We start from the raw sequence: 5574 nt of genomic DNA on the forward strand, positions 1-5574 counted from the left end.
ATTTTAAGCTTAAGTCCACTTAGAAACCCAAGGGTCCCCGGTGGAATCGCCAAGCCTGTCGCGCCACGCTCTCGCGTGCTAGAATGGAGGTATTTTTCTACACGGGTCTCTCCCCGACCATACCTCACGTGACAGCGGGGTTTATTTGATCTAAACTTGAACTTGGAGTCGCCACTAGTCATTTACGGTAGGTTGACTAGAAACCTAATCGAGGTACGGGAGAAATATCACGATCCTACGAACCAGAGATTTTGAATAAGGGACTTGGTTACGTTAACGATCCCAAATTGAGACCATTAACGCCCTTTCAGTACCTAAGAACGATATGGCATGTCTAACGTGTCACACGGATTCCTGAGGTCAATTCACTAATCTAATCATGAACAAACAATGGGAGAAGAATACTAGAAGTGCCAAAACTTGTGTACGGCACTCACTTTAGTGCCAAAAGTTTCTTTTGGATCACTTTAGTGCCAAAATTTTTGAAAAACGATCACTTAAGTGTCAACTCCGGTCAGTTTGGCAGGAAATCCGACGTGGCATTTTTTTATTAATTTTTAAAGTCGATGTGGCTCGCCGGAGGTTGAGTCAGTATGCTCAGTCAGCACGTACACATCAAAACGACGTAGTTTAGCATGTACACTTGGATTTTTTAAATATTTTTTTTGAATTTTTTTTCTTTCTTTTCTTTTTTCTTTTTCTTTCTTCTTCTTCTTCTACCTTGGGTCACCGCCGGTGACTGGAGGCCGGCCACCGGCCACGGCCGGCCGCCTGGCCTTAGCGACGGCGAGGCCGACCTCGCCGTCGCTGGGTTTGGCGACGGCGAGGCCGGCCTCGCCATGGCCGGGCGAGGCTCAACCTCGCCCAGATCCGGTGAGGCCGGTCTCGCCGTCGCCAAACCCGGCGACGGCGAGGCCGGCCTCGCTACGGCCGGGCGAGGCTCGACCTCGCCGGGCGACAGCGAGACCGGCCTCGCCATGGCCGAGCGAGGCTCGACCTCGCCCATATCCGGCGAGGTCGAGCCTCGCCCGGCCATGGCGAGGCCGGTCTCACCGTCGCCAAACCCAGCGATGGCGAGGCCGGTCTCACCGTCGTCAAACCCGGCGACGGCGAGGCCGGCCTCGCCACGGCCCGAGAGGCTCGACCTCGCCGGATCTTGGCGAGGTCGAACCTCGCCCGGCCATGGCGAGGCCGGTCTCGCCATCGCCAAACCCCGCGACGGGCGAGGCCGGCCTCGCCACGGCCGGGCGAGGCTCGACCTTGCCGGATCCGGGCGAGGTCGAGCCTCGCTCGGCCATGGCGAGGCCGGTAGCCGACCGCCGGTCACCGGCGGTGACCCAAGATAGAAGAAAAAGAAAGAAAGAAAAAGAAAAGAAGGAAAAAAATTTCAGAAAAAATATTTAAAAAATCGAATTAGACACTTGGAAATGCCACGTAGACCGATTTTTTAAAAAAAAATTCCAACTTGGTTTAAAATTTTAATTATAAAAGCCACGTATTAATTTGACCGGAATTTCTCGCCATTGGCACTTAAGTGATCGTTTTTCCTCCGATTTGGCACTTAAGAGAGCCGGCGAAAACTTTTGGCACTAAAGTGAGCGCCGTACACAAGTTTTGGCACTTCTAGTGTTCTTCTCCCAACAAACAATTAAGCACCCAAGGATTAAATGCGCAATCAATGGAAAATCAATCATAGAAACCCTAATTTGGGCACTAAAAATGAAAATCAAACAAAACACTCAAACCCAAATGAGGCTCTAATATCTTATTCATTTCATGATTTACACATTTTTTAGGGTTTTTTTAGGGGTTATAACCCTTAAATTTGGAATTTTCCAAAAATGCCACTTAGGTATTTTCGAAAGTTCAAATTTCACTTTTTATGGCTGGCCACAATGATTTTGAATCATTCTATGGATTTTCAAAAATTTTGATTTTTTTTTTGGAAAAATTTTTAAACCGAGAATTGATTTTTCTTATGATTTTCTGAAAATTTTTATGAATTTTCCAATTTTTTCAATTTTTTGATTTTTTATATTTTTCTATTTTTTATTTGTATTTTCTGAATTTTCTAAATTTTTATGATTTTTTTGAAAATTTTGGATTTTTCTGAATTTTCTGTAATATTTGAATTTTTATGAATTTTCTGTAAATTTTCTGATTTTCTAAAAAATTCTAATTTTTTTATGATTTTTGTGATTTTATTATTATTTTTTAGAATTTTCTGATTTTTTTTTTTAAATTTTCCAGCCGGGGAACGAACCGAACCGGATCGGTTCAACCCGGTTCGGCTTGACCGGACCGGGCTTCGCCGGCGCCGGTCACCGGTCACTTTCTCCAGCGAGCCCAACGACAGAAACGACGCCGTTTAGGGATATTTTCATTGGGGCATTAGGTCGAGCACCTGGTGTGCATGAATCATGTGTTAGAGTCTTCGAGGTCGCCGGTTTGAGCCCTTTTCCGACGACCTTTCGACGATATTCCGGTGCCAATTTTGGTCCATTGTCATCCTCATATTACCATCTACTGTTCCGGCCTAATCAACTCGCCGTCGAACCTTCGCTGGCCGGCGAAAAATTGATCCGAATAACCTAACTTGTAAACTATTCTAATCATATAATTTCCAGAATTGCTAATCCTAATTCTAACCGCCTTAGCCGTCTAAATCGTTCAAAACAGACATCAAAACATCAATCAAGGTAGGAGATTACTAACTTGAGCGGCCGTTTGCCGGGGGTGGCGCTCCGGCAAAGCCTCGGGGTTTCCGGCGAGGGGGTTTAATGGTGGTCCACTCGGTTTACGTAGGTTTTCCCATCAGAAATGCAATCAGACAATGTAAAATATGAGCGCTAGCAAGTTTTGAGTATCAATAATCAAGAAAATTGCATGATTTAGCTCAATGAAGTCCATTTTTCAATTTGGAATTCTGGAAAAACCGTGCCTGTGAAGGGATTTTACCTTCTTCGTTCGATGACGAATTAGTGTTCTCAGGCTAATCGGCGCCTGTGAAGTTGCTCCCTGACACTTGGGCTTCAAGTTGATGGCTTTGGATTCGCTGGAGAAACTCCGAACGCTTCTGCCGAGGTCGATTTTCAGGTGTTCGTGGTCAATCTTCAATTCTGGTTCACCGGTGAGGAGACTCACCGGCGATACCGATTTGCCAGCGCTTTTCCGATTGGAAAAACACCGGTCGCTCGGCCTCAGGGAGTCTCTACCCACTCCTCTCACTAATTTCCTCTCTTTCGCGTCCCTAGTTCTCTCTCTCTGTCCTTGGCAATCTGTCGAATAGGTTCTCTTCTTCTCCAGTCAGTTTTTCTTCATTTTTGTTAATCGATTTCGCGCTCAAAATCGGTTGGAACCGAATTCCAATCGATTGGGGTCGTTAACTGGTGCCAGCTGGCAAAACCAATTAACATGTGCTAGTTTGATCGAGAATGATCGGTGAAGTCGTGGGCACGAGTTGTTTTTCTGGGTTTAGTTTGGTCTGGGCAAAGTCGGGTAGGGAAGATGAACTGTTCGGGTCGGGTCGGGTTGACCCGTCCAACCCCGCAGTTCCGGTTTTAACCAAACACTCAAATTGGACTCAATTTCAACCGATTTTTTCAAATTAAACCCCAAAATTGGATTCCCCATCATATTCTAAACCCAAAGATATAATTTTCCTCAATTTTTATTGTAATTGAGCCCAAAATTGTCTCATTTTTTGTACTCGGGTTAATAGGGTTTTGTTCAATTTAATGTCCTAATGACCTGATTAGGCAAAATTGATGTCAAAATTGAATTACCCACACCTGATTAACCCTAGAAATGATGGTCTCACATTTCGAAAATTTCATTTTGGGCACGATTCCCAATTTGGGTTCAAAATTCTTAATTTTCAATCAAATTTTGGAGATTTTTTATTTTTATGTCAAATTGTGTAATTGGACCGACCATTATGCAATTCAATGTTCCAGAATCAATTATTGTGAAGACACTATGATTTAAAAATGACTTGAAAAAATTTAATTGCATTTTTTGTTCAATTTGGGTTTAATTTTGCCCAATTTTAGGAAAAACATATACCCGATTGAGATTTTTCAAAATTGACAATGTATTTATGAAATTGGATTTAAAATAAGACTAATGACTATTTTTTTATGGAATTTTCTGATTCCATTGACTATTTTTCTTGATTTTCTTGCTTATTTTGACTAAAAGAAATTAAGAAAAAATGCTAAAAAATTATTTTTTGGTTTAGAAATATGTTTCTAGGCTTGGCCAAGATTCCTAGACCTAATTTTGAATTTTTTGAAAATATGAAAAAAAAAATGAGCTAAAAATTAGGTGTCAACAGTCTTATAAGATCAATTTCTAGCCATTAATCTTGGCCATCCATCTTTGGGTGTGTCTTGCAAGACAAGTTGGCCTTCTCTCTCTCTCTCTCTCTCTCTCTCTCTCTCTCCCCCTTGTTCGGCTCCCCTCTTCACCGCCCCCTCCCTCTCCCTTTTTCCTCTTGTTTTCTTTAGTACCGCCACCACCACCATGCACCCTTGTCGCCCCCGAGCTGTGCATAGCCGTGCGCTGCCGTCCGCCTCACGCCGGACCGCCGTGAGCCGCGCCTCACCCCGGACCGCCGTGAGCCGCGCCTCACCCCTTGCCGAGCCACCCTTGCTGCTGTCCAACAGCCGCCCGTGAGACCCATTTCCCACACCACCACCCGTGCCGTTCCGAACCAAGCCACGCGTAGCCCTCGCCGCCGCCGTCGCACTCGTGTCATCGAAATCGTGTCCGGGTGAGTTAATGCTCTAATCCTTTGATTAGTACGTTAAACTTGCTTAGGGGTATATTAGACTAAGTTAATTATGCTTAGTGCTAATTAATGAGGGATTAGTTGATAAGTTATCGCGATAAGTGATAGGCGGAAGTGATAAGCTATCGCGATAGGTGATAAGTGGACTTGATAAGCTATTGTTAAAGGGATGATAAATTATTGGGTATTTATTGATAAGCGATCACCAAAAGAGTGATAAGCTATCGAGGAAATGGATGATAAGTTATCACGAGAGAGCAATAAGTTATCGGTTTTATCTGATAAGTTATCGCAATAGGGCGATAAGTGGTTATTATATGTGGTTTGTACTTGAATTGTGTAATAATTTTGTGTATATTTCATGTGCTTTAGAGCTTGTTATGCCATGAAATGTAATTGCCCATTTTATAAACCTTGAATGTTGTTTTCAAAGAAAGGTTTTATGGACATATAAGTGGAAATTCCCGAGGTGTCGGGTTTATGTGTCCGGTTTTATGAGTTAAATGGGGCAAGGATGTTTAAAAAGGAAATCGTGCAAAGGTTGATGGGTTGATTGTGTGTATGTGATCACGTGTGAATTTATTCCTGCATTTTTACGTGTGAAAGTTGCGGTACTTTGTTGTGTGAGCACGAACCACATTTGCATTTAGCTAAATGCTGAGATATAAATGAGTGGTGTGGTTATTGTGCTCATATGATCACATAAAGGAACCGGCTGTTTTGAGGGAGAACACCTTTTGAGGTTGTCCTCATGGATAGAGAAGCTAGGTTAACCCCTTACC

This window comes from Syzygium oleosum, unplaced genomic scaffold (genome assembly GCF_021117445.2).
Source record: "Syzygium oleosum isolate NSW1041296 unplaced genomic scaffold, Sole_v2.1 Sole_v2.05, whole genome shotgun sequence".
NCBI lineage: Eukaryota > Viridiplantae > Streptophyta > Magnoliopsida > Myrtales > Myrtaceae > Syzygium > Syzygium oleosum.